The sequence below is a fragment of the Dermacentor silvarum genome, chromosome 7 (genome assembly GCF_013339745.2).
Source record: "Dermacentor silvarum isolate Dsil-2018 chromosome 7, BIME_Dsil_1.4, whole genome shotgun sequence".
NCBI lineage: Eukaryota > Metazoa > Arthropoda > Arachnida > Ixodida > Ixodidae > Dermacentor > Dermacentor silvarum.
This window is the reverse complement of record NC_051160.1, coordinates 137,430,937-137,445,966: the sequence shown is the minus strand read 5'-3', so window position 1 is coordinate 137,445,966 and position 15,030 is coordinate 137,430,937. Positions and strand designations below refer to the sequence as shown.

The window sequence follows — 15,030 nt, the reverse complement described above, 5'->3', positions numbered from 1 at the left end:
GGCAAACAGCGAACCAACTGCCTCCTCCCTCTATATCTCATAAACAGGGTGTTCATGGTTGTCTTAAAATTAGGCACTGGGAGGCACGCGAAGATCACCTGCGCAAATAACTTATGTCGCCAGGGGGGCACAAGGTGAGATGATAATTATCGCTGTCAGCAGCCCAATAAACTAAAATTTAATACTTAACTTTTTGTTGACTGCAGTAACTGGGTGTGTTTATATTGAAAAGTTAGAGGCAGTCGTGTTTCTACACAGTATCAGTAGGAAGAATCCTTCTAACGTGTCTGCGCTGTAACATATCTGACTCCAAATTTTAGTCGTTTCCATGATTACGCATGCAAGAGAGTTAGGATCGGTGCAAAGCTCCTCCCTGATGTGACGCGGCTGTTGTGAGCGGCGTTTACTCTGACAATGGGGTGGATGCATTGGCAAATATGATAACTGTCACGAGGGAGCACCGTGATTTGCCACGGCTCGCCATCTCTTTGGCCTCTAGTGCGGATGGTGCTTTAATGGTGGCGGCGTTTATGATTCGCCCTTCCCCAGCTACTACGCTGAGTACCTATCACGTTTCGTTCTGCTTGGCCGTATCTACATACGCGACGAAACTGTCATTTCTGTGTTTTTCGGGAAGGGCCTTGGCCCTGGCAGACCGCCTGCCATCATGTATGCCCTAAAGCATGTTTTTGGGGAGTGGTTTGACTACCTCACCTGACCATTTACGGTAGCGAAATTCGTCCATCAGAGTTCATAGTGGGATTTAGGTTTAGTCTGCGTAGAACATTTCTACCCGTTTCGGTATTTGATAGACGAGCTAACTCTGCGGTCTTGTGTGCTTCTATTAACTCATCGAGAGTATTATGCACACCTAGTTCTAGTAGTTGGCGTATCTCGAAAGTCCTAGTGTCATCTTATATACTTGGCGGATTATACCATTTATTTTCTTATTGTCAGCCAGTCGAAGATTGTAGAAGGGGAAAGAATGTACTATGCGGATGATCAAAAAAGTTTGGGTAAGCCGGAATAAATCTGCCTCTTCATGTCATTATGTCGTGTGGCTACTCGTCTGAGGAGGCCGCATATTTGTCGGGCTGTGGCTCGTAGCTTCGTAATAGCCTTGGAATTATGTGTATTATGTACTATTAACAATCCCAATATCAATATCCTAATAGCACAGGTGGAACTGCTCCACTTTCCACAAAAACACTAATGGGAGAAGGTTGATCCCACGTGGGTGTTTCTGAGATAAAACGTTCAGATTTGTTCGGCGAGCATATTAGACCGTTCTGTTTAACAGAACACTGTAACGTGTCCGTTGCTTCCTGTAGTGCGTTTGTGAATTCGCCGTCTGAGCCACTGTTTGTCCAGATGGTGATGTCATCTGAGTAAATGAAATGTTTTACTAGCGGTAGAGGGTGTAACTCCCGCATTGTGATATTAAACAGAAATGGCGACAGGAGAGACCTTTGCGGAGTGCCTCTCGTTCCTAGAGTAAAGCGTCCACTCTGGATCTCTCCTAGCTGAATTACAGCCGTTCTTTCTTTGAGGAATTCTGCAATGTAGGCAAAAGTTTGGTGCCGCACATTGATCTGGGTCAGGTTGGTTAATATCGATTCATTTTGTATCTGCCCCATTATGTCTTGTGTAGATAGGCTGGGTCTAAAACCTACCATGTTATGGGGAACAAGACCTTTGCTCTCTTCATATTCGTTTAGTCTGTTTAAGATGACATGTTCCATCTCCTTGCCTAGGCATGAGGTTAATGAAATGGGACAAAGGCTTCTCAGTTCTTGCTTTTTGCCAGGTTTAGGTATGAATATCACCTTGGTGGGCTTCCAACTAGAGGGAATTGGGCCCTCTTTCCAGTGAGTGTTGAAAAGCTGAGTAATTTCGGCGATTGAATGATCGTCTAAATTGCGTAGCATTTTGTTCGTGACACCTTCTTCACCAGCGGCTGCAGTGGTTTTGATTCTGCTTAAGATCGCCGGGACCTCCGCTTCCCCAATGTCCCTATCCAACTACTAAATGCCGTTTCCTGTGTAGGCAGCAGGGGTCATTGACGGTCAAATAACGATCTTTCAGATCTTTGATGAGGTGATTGTTCACCGGGAAGGAATGACTGATTCCTTGGAAGTTCTTTCGTAAGGCCGTTTTGGTCTGGTTTGCGCCAATTAGATGTTTGAGTAGAAACCAGGCATTTTTACATCCTAGTTGTCCATTTAAATGATCGCACCATTAATGCCAGTTCTCTTGGCTAAGAAATAGGGAGTATTCCTCAACTGCCTTTCTACTTGTGCTAATCGTTTGCGCGGATTTCTGTTGTGCTTTTGTGTAAGCCATCTTTTTTGAAGGCTTTTTTGCGCATCTCACCGATGGATTAATGCGGCGTCCGGTGTTGGACCATCGTCCCCCATTTCTGCTTCTGTGGTTGCATTGTTTGCATCTTGAACCAGGGTGGATACCCATTCTTTGAGGTTAGTGATTAACATGGGTTCGCGCTTGTCTCGGATGTAGCGGAAAGCATCCCATCTGGTGTCCTTGATCGTGGGTTTGTATCTTTTATATCCGTTAGAGGAGATTGTCGTGGTTAAGATGTAGTGATCGCTCCCACATTTTCCTCTGTGTTTTGCCATATGGCATTTTCAATGTTTCTGATGAAAGTCAGGTCGGGGAAATATTACTACTAACGCTGTTCCCTATGCGTGTAGGGCGTTCCGGGTTGTTTAGGAGGGTGAAACCGTAATCTTGGGTGGTCTCCCAGGGCTTTGTGCTCTTCTTTGCGCACTTTTGATAACCCTTGCCCGAGTGCTGGGCGTTGAAATTGCCTAATATTACAAGCGGTGCTCTATTTGCATATTTATAGGCTTTTACCATTAGTTTAGATGTGGCTTGACTATTGTCTCTTGGAGGGCTGTATATGTCTAGAATGTATAGAGTTTGATCTGATCGCTTATGTGGTAAGATTTCGACAGAAGTACAAGACACAGCCTCGTATTCTAGTGCATTTGGCGTGAGGTTTCTATGAACCATGAGCGCCGTAGTTGGGCAGTTGCCATGCGGTAGAATTTCATTGTAGGTTGTGAAAGCCGATAGCTTGGCTTTGACGCCCGTCTTTCGGAGAGCCACGATGTCGGGTTTCATTTGATAATGTTGGGTCGTGTATTCCGGGGCTCGGCGTTTCTGCCTAAAGCCTCTGCAATTCCGCTGCCTTATAGATATGGGTGCTTCGACCATAACGAACGTTTATGAGGGTCAACACGTGCAGTGCCTACGCTATGTGATTTTATTAGGCCCCCTGCAAGGAGGCGAACATCCGCATTAGTTGCTATTACCTCAGGTTACTCGCCACTACCTTGCGGGTGTGAAAGAGTTATAGGCGTATGTTGTACTTTATCGAGTCCTGTATGAATCGCTAGCGATCTTACTGTTACACTTAAAATTGCAATATTGTCGGTTTGTTGTTTAACTTGCGTGACTAAGTTATTCATATTGGTTACAAATTTTTCCCTCGTGGTTTCCAGCTTAGCTATACGCGAGCTCATCACGGCTTCCAGCTTAGCTATACGCGAATCTATCCCGTAAACGTTTTCTCTGTTTTCCCCTATTGACTCTGCTGGGCAAGTTGCTTTTCGCTTCTATACCCGTATCTTGTCAGTTTCCATACCCGGCTAGCATATCCAATGCGGGTATGAGCCAGGGACAATAAAGATAAAAGGAAGGAAGTAAAGAAAGAAAGAAAGAAAGGAAGAAGGAAAGAAAGAGCAGGTGCGGCGAAAGGTGCGCCAGCGCCGGATCCCGTGACGCGCGTGACCAATTAGGGTAGTTTGGTGTGTCGCGGGGAGGAAAAGGGAAGAAAAAGGAACGAAAGGGAAGGAAAGGGGGTTGGCGCACCACCAGACGACCATCCCTCGCCTCAGATCAGTTTTGGCGTCCGGAAGGGAAGGCCACGCGTGGTTCGTTCCGCCGAGGAGCAGGCTGCGTTTGAGCAACGGGACCGTGAACTCGCTCGGGAAAGGGCTTGTCGTCGACGTGCCGATTTTAGCGTGAGGGCTTCCTAACGCCGAGTTGCGATAGTGCGATGTTGAGGCCAAGCGTCAACGAACAGCCGCCGACCCCAAGTTTAGGGCAAACGAATCGGAACGCCGGCGATAGCATCGTGTTGCCACAAGCTTCGCTTATCCCCATTTCGTCTACAGGGGAAGGGCTCTGAATTTTTTAATTTGTAAAGGCGGCGGTTGATTTTGGTTTGCTTAATTTCTATTTGTGGAATTTGTCGTTGGCTGCTGCCAATTGTTGGCGAAGTAATTTAGTCTGCTCTGCCAGCTCCCTCACCTGCTACTCTTGCTGCGTCTTGGCGGAGGGTTGAGCTGTGGGCTTGTTTCCTCCTCAGGCTCCTTGTCTGGCTCTGGAGTTTTACCGGCCCTCTCGCGGTTGCGACGTTGACGGGTCCTTCCTAGGTCGGGATTCTGTGGTAATCTTAGGGTGTGGGTTTGTTTGTGCGCTTTGATTTGGTGACCGAGCTTGCCGCCTTCCCAGGCCACTCGCTTGTTGGTGTCGTCATATGGGGGCAAATCGGACCTGGATAAGGATCTGCCCTGGCTTCGGTTTCGGCCCCGGAGCTGAGGGAATGACTCTGATCGGTCTAACACAGTCCCTGGAGTCCTTTGCCTGGAGAGGGATTCTCTGGTCACTTTGGTGGTTGGAGTTTGTATCTGACACTTGGCGTTGTTGACTATGCTCTTGTCGGTATGTTTAGGTTCAAAGAAACAGTGTTTGCAGCTGCGGCTGTCGGTCGGGTGTTTTCCGTGGCAAACCACGTACAGCGGGATGCACGTTGAATTTTCTCTTTCTTATGGAGTAGCGTGTTCCCCCGCATCGCCGGCATCAGGGGGCTTGAGATCTTGATTGTGGGCATACGCCTGCACGGTGCCCCAGCTTCCGGCAGTTAAAACATGCCTCCAGCTTCTCCTTGAAAGGATGCACGTTCAGGGTGAAGCATCGGTATCGAATTAAGGGCGGTAGGTCCTTTCCGGCGAAAGTGATCACGAGATGCTTGGACCTGCCCAGTCTTCTCGCATTCGGTATCAGTAATTGCAAGTTCTTGCGTGTCAGTTCGCATTGGAATTAAATGGTCCATTTCGTCGGTATATGCTTTGTACACTATGCCTCGTATATCGTCCGATATGCATTCGCCCACTCTCGGTCTGGCGTGCTAATGATGGGGTGCACTATCACCTGTCTGGCTTGTTAAGCTTCCGCAGTGTCTATTTTGGTGCCTTAATGAATCTCCTTGAAGAGTGCGGAGAGACAATGTTGGATAAGGTCACAGCACATTTGGGTCGCAGCATTTTCTTGTAATCAACTTCGGGAAGATGGGGCAAGGGGTTCTCCCGCGGCAGTCGCGGCAGACGCACCTAGCGTTTGGCTGGAGCCGAAGCGTCCGTGAGGGCGAACTCTCCGGTTAGCCCGGGAAAGTCAGCTTTCTTGCATGCAAAACGCTTCTGCAGGTCTAATAGGTCGATCAATCCTTTCGGGTGCTGCCATGTCCCGTCGGTCAGCTCCGCAGGGTCGATATCCTCGTCTTCCACGGTGTATTCAATGCGAAGCTGCTCGATCCGCGCTGGTTAGGCCTGGAGAGCAGCGGCAGGCTGCGTTGTTGAGCTAAGCGAAGGTTACGCCCAGTGTCCGAACGGCGTGACGCTAGCAGAAATCTGCTAAAAGCCGAAGAAACCTTGCGTTGCCGGTGGCTCCAGAGGTCCATATGGGTGTCCGATCACTTAGCGAAGGCACAGGGGCGCTATAACGTAAAATGATTCCAAACTGTTTTGATTCCAAACTCCTGACGGCAAATTTACGTAACCACCGACGCAAGCATCGGGAGGTGACCCGCAGCGTTGTCTGAACAACCCAATCAAACACTCTCCTCGTTTATAGGAGGTCACCTTTGTTCGCTTTCAAAACCAATAACATTGTCTACACTCAGCGGTTTTTCGTATCTAATTGGCTGACAAGAGGCAAGGAGCACGCTCTAGTGGAAAGGGTTTCGATGGGGCCGAGCCAGCAGAGTGAAAATAGATAACCGCATGAAGAGGGTGGTGCCGGCTTCTCTGATTGGCCCGTTTCACCTTGCTTAGCTTGCGGTGGCTGGTAGAAAATCGCGGCGGCGTGCAACGGAAGGATAAGAATGCCCCTAAAACGGATCCTCAGCAAGGAAGAGTTGGAAGAGCGATGTCGTATGCATGCCGAAAGGACTCGATAACGTTTTACTGCCAAGCAAAAAGGTTTATCATGCGCAAATAAATACGTGCTCACCGGCAGGTGCGAGTAGCGAGGGCCTGAGCGATCGGCGGGCAGCCATCTTCTATTTCTTTCGAAACGGGCCCGTCTGTGGCTATTCCAAAAAATTTTCAGTTTTGTTCGGCATATTATTGCATTTTTTTCGCGTACACCTCACTTTGACGTGGTGAGTTTTGGCGGCTTTGTTAGGTCGCATGACAGACATACGAAGTGGACGTAGCCAGAAAACGTTGGACCAATAGCAGAGGGCTAATGGTGAAAAGGCGTCGAATCAGGAATGATCATTTTTCTTTTGTGCAGTTTAATCATGCATAATCAGTATGTACACGTTATATCAGATGGGGAGCTGTCGCGGTTTTCCTGACGTTGCGTGACAGACGGGCGAAGTTGGGAGTGGCCCGAAAATATTTTTGCCAATCGCGGAGGCTGATTGCAGAAATTGGAATCAAAACGGTTTGGAATCATTTTACGTTATAGCGCCCCATGGCGAAAATAAAGGGCCTACTTGAGCCGGTTGCGGAGATATTTGTGAAAAGGTACGGTTTGCATGCGAGATGAGTCCGCACCCTACGAGAGCTCAACCGGAAGACCTGGAGCTAGTCAGCACCTCAATCGTCCGATAAGTTGGGATGTGCTCACTTCCCCGTGTTTCCATATCCAAGAACCATTCAACCCTTATGCTGAAGGAGCGTGAAACAAAAGTAAGGTCTAGGAAGCGACTATACGCTGTTACTCGCCGATAGTTGGGGATTCTATCCCTTAACAAAGTTCTCTTTCAGAGGCAATAGACACCAATCGTTGAATTTATCCTGAAGCTTCCCCAGAGATAGTGATGGGCTAAAATTGCCAGTGATCACGCACGGCTGTAGAGTCGTAAAATGTCCCGTAAGCGCTCGCAGCTTAGACGACGTGATGGTAATAAGTAGTCTCCGAGCATTGTGAAAGTGACCTTGTTCTTCTTCACAGTTTAACACGTGTATTGTTTTTCATTGTCAGGTGACACTGGGTGATGAACATATGTAAAGTCACGGCGTACGAAAACAATTATCTTGTTTTAGTGCCCATGGGTGGAGGACATAATGCACTCATACCCGGACAGTCTGATGGGAGACTATAAGTAAAACTCACAAATGACAATAACGGCTAACTGATTCCCGAATACAAACTGTCCAAAGTCAGACAAGCGCGACTTAAGTCCTCTGGCGTTCAATTGAAAGACAGATGCATTCACGACCTCCCATCGAAGTGATTGAGTTCGTCGGGCCATTGCTTTACCTGAAGGCCCAGCAAGCACTGGACCCAGGGAGTCCAGCACCTGCAGCGTAATCTGCGCCTAGGCGGAGTTCTTGTTGCTGAGTAGAACACGCATAAAATCCATTTGTGAACAGAACACAATTCTGACCAGGCGATCATCAGTCGTCTTTGCATTAGCGGTTGGGGAGGGTGTCGATGGCGGTGGCATTCGAGGTGCCTCCGTAACAGGTAGTGTGCTTGGAAGTGCGGGCCACTCTTACTGATCGAGTCTTGCCAGCTTCATAACTTTCCGATGATCTTCCTGGCGCACAGCCGTGAGGTCATCTGACGTCCGGGAAATGTGGGAGTGAGTCAAGCGACACAGACAGCGAGGCCAACAAATTGTATCCGGACAGCTGCGACTCGTCGGACAATGACTTCAAGATTGTCATGAGCCGAGCGGCAAAATGAAGAATGCTACTGGCGTCATCGCCGGCATGTGTTTCAACCGGGAAGGATATACCACAGCACTAGCCGCACACTGTGCTCTTCTTGCCCGTCGACCCTATGATCAATTTGCAGCTCCTGAACAGACAGGCTATCTTTTTGTTACTCGAAGGAATCCCACCGAATCAGATTAAAGATGTGAGAATAAACTCACGGAAGAATGTCCTGACTGCCGACGTTTTGCACCGTAGCACACTCCAAAGCCTTCGGAAAGTCACGGAAACCGACAAAGTAAAAGTTCTATCAATGATACATGCAGGCGATAATGGCACTGCTGGCGTCAGTTAAGATGTAGACGTTTCCATTTCGACCGACGACTTGCCAACATTAATAGAGCCAACAACAGAACACACTCTCATCACGCATGTCGCCAGACTCGGAAACAAACGCTGCGTGAAGCTTGTGTTTGAGGGAGACAGCCATCCCTCTCACGTTAAAGTTGGCCACGTCAGTCATACTGTGCGAGACCATACACAGCGAAGCCCCTACAGTGTCACAAGGGCTTCAAGATTTGCCACGTAAAAAGTGTCTGTGAACAATGCCGTGTGCTCGCGGTGCGCTGAATCCCATTTACAAGAAGCCTGCCGCCCGACTGTCCTAAAGTACCATAATTGCCTTGGTTCCCACGAAGCCTCATCGAACTACTGCTCGCGGGTCCGGAAGTAATTCGCGGTTCTAAAGCACATGGTTCGGAACCACATGAACATCATTTGTGACGCACAAACCAGTGCCACTGTGCAATTGCATCTCTTCCTCCACGTTAATGTCAAATGCCCTGCAAAGGTCACTTCATTTTTCTTGCAGAATTTAATGTATTATTCGCACCTGGTCGTTCTCTCCCAGCACATGGAGTGAATAGGCCAATCTAAGTATCGACAGCTGCGCCGCTGCTGCAGACATGAACTGCCGATACGTGCCGTGACCGCTAATGCTTCGACCTTCTCTTCTAGCCACATACTGTCCATACTGTTGTCGATAAGGGTAAAAAACCACGAATAAAGCGATTTTGTCATATTTACGGCTTGCGGCAGTTTTACGTGCTTAAGAGACGCTGCTGTGGTATTTGAAGAAGCCACGCGCTAGTAGGCTGTTCGCACTTTCAGGGAATTCCCGTAATGTTGGCACCTGCATAATTTAGCAATAAATTTCTCAGACGTTTTGTTGGCGCATGACCTTTTACGTGGGTGTTCGAGAAAAATTTCGCTTTTGAATAGTACATCAATTGAGTAACGGAATGCCACTTACGGTGAAGAATGTTGCCGCTAACGCAAAATGCGTCGTTTGTCGTTGTGCCTAGCTGGCTTAGCCGGTATGTCTACTGAGCGGTCGTATTATCTACGCCGGTTGAACTCGTTATAGTTTATGGCATTCATTTCGCTCGAAGTTCATAGCAGCTGTGCAGCATACATGTCTCCGAGCAGAGACCGGATGCTTTCAGCGTGGCCGGAAACCTAATATCCGATCAAAAATTAAGGTCTCCACAGGACTGAGCGAGCACCTGCCTTTTTGCCTTACCAAAAGACAAAAAAGCCCCATAATTTGACAAGTTCAGGACCGCACAAAGAGCGATGGAACGAATAATTTTAGGCCTAACGTTAAGAGACAGGAAGAGAGCGCTGTGAATCAGAGAACAAACGGGGATAGCTGATATTTTAGTGGACATGAGGCGGAAAAAATGGAGTTTGGAAGGCCATGTAATGCGTCGGATGGATAATCGGTGGACCATTAGAGTTACAGAATGAATTCCAAGAGAAGGAAAGCGTTATCGATGACGGCAGGAAATTAGGTGGGGTGATGAAGTTAGGAAATTTGCAGACTCAAGTTGGAATAAGCTAGCGCAAGACAGGGTTAATTGGAGATGACAGGGAGAGGCCTTCGTCCTGCAGTGGACATAAATATAAGCTGATGACGATGATTATGAATTCTAAAGGACGTTGAGCTTCAAATAACCTTGTGGCTTGCAGTAATAAAACTCAAAATACGTGCTTATGAGCGCTGTTGAGAAACTTGGGCATACTCGAATGACACACGGGAATATTTGCCTGTACCGCCATGAGTTAGAATTCTTTTCTGCTGAAGTTACATTCTTGCTGTGTTCGTTCTACTCGTGGGAGAAATTACTGCAGTGCTCCCTGTGATGTGGTGTGTTTCATGAAATGACTAGAAATAAAAGCGCGCAACGACAGCAATTATAGCAAGCGCGTAGATCCAGCCGAAGCGCTATAACTTCATTAGCTGCAGAAGGTTAAGTTAGCCGCGTGTGACAAAATCCCACGAGCTAGTTACCAGAAGCGTGATAGGCCACCTGTCTGCCTTGCCACCTTTGTACGGCAGGACACAGTCAAGTACAGTAACTTAATTAAGCACCCGTCCACCCCTTACCAGAAGTAAGTCCATCAAAGCAATAGCAGGTAACAGCAACGAAAGCACAAATTTCAGCAGCAACACTAACATCTTGTAGAAAAGCTGACCCGTCTAAGATTTTTTCACTCGTTTCTACCGCTTCGAGCCTATCTAATGCATGAACGGTGCACGGCAAACATTGATCCGGTGACTTCAGAAGCCTTTAGGGCTTCTGTTTTGGTCGAATATCTACAAATATTTCGCCCTTATCACGTGCAACTACACGTTGCTAGCCAACCGCGCTTCTTGCATCACGTCAACGTACATTTTGGAGATCCCAGGCAATGTGGGAAGCTATGTTTTGCTAAATATATTCTTGAACACAACGCATGTTTCCTTCCCTTTAATACATAAGCCCATCTGGTTGATTGGGTCCACATGTGCTTTCGAGGGAATTGAAACGTTTTAATGCGCTGGAACGCAGCACGAGACACCTTCTCAAATTTCGTGCTTTTTATATCTGGACGCGAAATGTTGCTACTGTAACCACGAAACGTTTGCTTCCTCTGTACATGCAGAGGCTCTCGGCTTGCTTGTAAGTCACGTTGATGCGTCTCTGTGCTTTGAGCGGCTTAGCGACAACGTTTAGAAGCAGCTCTACGACGTTTACGGGCTTCCATTTCATAATCAGTTGGTGCATACATGAGGTTCATCAAGAGTAGATTGACGTAGACCACGTAGACTTCGTGAGCCCGTTGTTTATGCAGGTCAGGCGGAGGCACTCTAAAGCCATCTGGCGCAAAACACACAACGCTAAACTAAAGGCGGTGTATACGAGATGAGAAGGCGTATTACGTCAAGGCGAAACATCTGCTGACAAGACAACCGGCTGCGGCGCGGAGGCAACCAGAAACCGATGACCGAGAAATCGATAGCCAATCAATAGCTAACCTAAAATAAATCAATAATAATTACATTCCGGAAAATGCTAGGGATGACTTGGTAGTGCTTAACCTAACCCAAATACGTAGCCAATACCTTGCGATAGCCAATCGATAGCCAGTAAATAGCTAATCGTTAATCGATCAATTATCGATATATTCAGGAAAATACTGGGGATGACATGGTAATGCTTAGCCTAGCCTAAATACCTTGCAATTTCCAATCAATAGCTATTCAATAATCGATAAATATTCAATAAATTTCCAAAAATCTGTGGATGACTTGGTAGTGCTTAGCCTAGCCCAAAAGGCCGGACTAGCTAGGTGCCCATCAGCTCCGCTGTCTCTTCAGCATTGTGCCTCCAGTGCCAGCTGCGCTAGTTCTTTTTTTGTCCGAAAATGAAAATCCTTTGGACGTACCAACAAAATCACCCGCGAACGTATTAGTATATCTGGCTTCGGATTACAAAGGACATCCGCAGGACAATGCCTGCGGAGTTTTGCCAAGTACGCTGGATGCAGACTGTGTACTGCAGAAAGCACGCGGGCTGTTGTGTCTGGTTTGCGTGCTGTCTAATAAACAATTTAACCATTTTAACGAATTTGTCCGTGTGAGTGGATTATTTATTTAGAGGTCGTGTAAATATATATGCGAATTTCTCGACATTCTGTAAGCAGGGCTCGCTCAAAATGTACATTATGTACCACCATCGTCATCACATTACGCCGCCACATAAGCATCGCACGATGCATGCATATTGACAAAGTACTATGCTTTAAGGCAACCGAGGCGTGTTAATTAAACACTACAGAAAAATAACATACTTAGACACACGCTCTCTCGATAAACTGCGCGGCTGGATTCCGAGCGCCTAACATCATTGGTGTCTTTGCGTCAGCGAGATTTTTCTTTCGGTAGCGTAATGAAATCATGACAATAGGATTCATCGTGCGTCTAATTTATATTTAATCTACCCATGAACACAGAACTCTCTCGAAGATCGCAGTTCAGAAACCACGGACACCGGTAAAACATTTTTATACAGAACAATGAAAGTCTGGTTGAAAAAAAAAATACCCACGGGCGACCTTTCTTTTCAGGAGAAAGGAGTTTACGTTTAATACAAAATAAACTGTCATTTTTTGTATAGACTTTTTCGGTCTATCGCGTCTTCGTGTTTTTTTTTTTTGCAGTCAGCTATAATGATGATGATACACTCAACGCGTGTCATAATTTAGAAATAAATAAAGCGTCCACTTTGTTTTTCATAATAGTTTGAAGTAAAATGTTGGAAGCATCGTCCCGAGGATGGGTCGCGAGGGGTCGCGAGCTACGCAAGCTAGAACCGAGATGATATATGACGGCTTCGGCTTACCCTCGGATTCTCGCGCATTTTGTGTGTGTGTAGGGTGAGCATAGGTCCGGGCCTTCGTTGTTCGTTTATATTGTTTTTTCCTCGCACCTCTCGGGAAACTGAAGTTCCCGAGTTACTTCGGTACCGGTGCTTCTCGCAAGAAGGTGTCTTCCTTCTTTTAAGCATGAAATGCCTTTAGCTCCCGTTGTCGGCGACCTTTAAGAAACCTTGAGCCAAAATCAACAGCCGTTATCCGGGCACTCACAACGAGAACGAAACGAGAACTTCCGGGCCTCGTTGCGAGAGCAAGACGAGAGCATTGGGGCAACAAGTCAAAACTAAAAAAAACGTGGTATCTGGCCGTTAACCCGGCCGAGTACAGGACCGCATTACATAGGCTAGTTACTGCCCAAACAATTCATCAAAAAATATTGCTTCCGATTTCTTCCTAATCTTTCTTCACAATATGACTCAGGCTGTAACTTCTAGTACGCTGAAGTTCAATTTGTCATTTCCAATAGCAACGTTCAAAAGGCAGATAGAGTACTATTTTGTGGCGCTGAGACAGAGTTGCCTGTACTCTTTTCAACGAAAGCGGTCCGTGAGTTGCCGCGGCGCGGGTTCTGCGCCACCTCCTTCGACAGATGGCGTCACGCTGCGTGATCAGGCCGGCAGCTGTCCGGTGCTCCGCGGATGGTTGTTCGGTCGAGACGAGACTTGCAGCGAGGTTCAGTTCAAACCAGGTTCATTTCGGCTCAGTAAGCTTTCAGGGCTGCTTCGCGGCCCCAATCTGCTTTGCTGGTATCCATTTCATGTTTACATCTACTGTCGATTACAGGAAAGCCAGAGTTAAAAAAAAATTGTTGTCTCTATTCGCCAATGGCGAGTTTTGCGTTAAAGTGGCATGTTCGGGCTGTAGTGTACTAGTTTGGGCCAATTTCTCACGTTTTTCTTTTCAAGTCTCCACAATGAGGCCATGTATAGGTTCCGCTGTAGATCGGCTAATGAGAAGACGGCGAAATAAAGTTTTTTCCGTTGTTTTTCCGTGAAGATTGATAATGCTGCGGTAGTAGCCCAAAGCGACCGATGATAGCAGAAAACGCAATTTCATTTGAGATTAACGTCTTCAGAAGCCACGCCAACTTTCCAGAGGGAAGATTCTACTGGAAACGGCGCCTACGAGCGTTGTGCCGAAATCGGACAGCACGATGCCAGTGATATTAGTGACGGCACTGCCAATGCGATAACAGATGGCACCGCGCCAACTTTCGAGCCGAGTGCTAAGCGATCCCCCACTCGGTATCCAGAATGTGATGGTGCAGTCACTGGCGAGAGCTTCAGAGACCCCTAATGGCGCTGGGCGGTAGACAGGTGTTTTAATAGGAGGCCGCTCACTGAACAGGTAAAATCGTTGAAACAGCAAGAGGTCTTCTCGGATCTTCCGAATGATGTGGGTGGCCTCATGACTGCTTCGGACAAAACCTGCAGCGGAACTTTTTCAGTCATTGTCTTGAGTAAACGCGAGTACAGCCTCTTTGGATTCGTGTCTTGCTTACCGCATGCCCTAAGGAACGTAGAAAACCTTACTCCTGCCGTGCTGCTCACAGGAAGCATGGATGGGATGCCACTGACCAGAAGCTCTAAAACACAACTCAATGCAATTCAGTGCGTCATTCATGAATAGCGATCTTGGACCAATTGTAGTAGGGGCATATGCAGGTCTCTCGAAGCCGTTTGTTAATGAATTGCTGCTAATAAAAAGCACATTCAAAAACAAATTTAAAAATACTTTTGGGGAGATGCTATAGAATACCAGTCAATGCAAAGTGGTAATGGTGTATTGCTTGTAAACTTGTTAATAATAATTTTCATTGACCATGTTCACATGTCTAATAAATAAAATAAATAAAACAGGCATGGTCATGCTGCATCTATGAAGTTTTTTTATATCATCTTTTACGGACACATTATAATCAGAAAGGACGACTATATTCACCCGCCTGGCCGTCGGTCTAGTAGGACAAACCACGATAAGTGCATCCGGCCATTTAAGACGCATTGCAATACGTTTAAGTATTTCTATTTCCCTCGCGCTGTGAACGCTTGGAATGTGCTAAATAATTCAAATTTAGATCAGTTTTGTTCCCTTGTGGAGCAGCTAATGGACCCTGTATAACTGATTTTATTGCTGTAAAACTGCAGAAAGTATCGTGTAGTGTTGTATTGTTTTTCTTTGTACATTTCTTTTCTCCTGCGTAGCATACGATTTATAATGCTAGATTTTTGTTCTCGTGTACGCGAAGTGTAACCATGTAGGTAATATAATATTGATGCATTTGCTGTTGAAAAGT

General features: G+C 46.8%; 1 protein-coding gene across 1 annotated transcript in view; it reads right to left on the bottom strand.

The window, feature by feature from the left end:
* Positions 1-9,423, bottom strand: part of LOC125947225 (cytochrome P450 2C20-like) — an 89,637-nt gene extending 80,214 nt beyond the window's left edge. Inside the window, exon 1 of the mRNA XM_049671632.1 lies at positions 9,286-9,423. The gene's annotated coding sequence lies outside the window, so the exon portion shown is untranslated. The remainder of the gene's footprint in view (positions 1-9,285) is intronic.
* Positions 9,424-15,030: the final 5,607 nt, after the last annotated feature.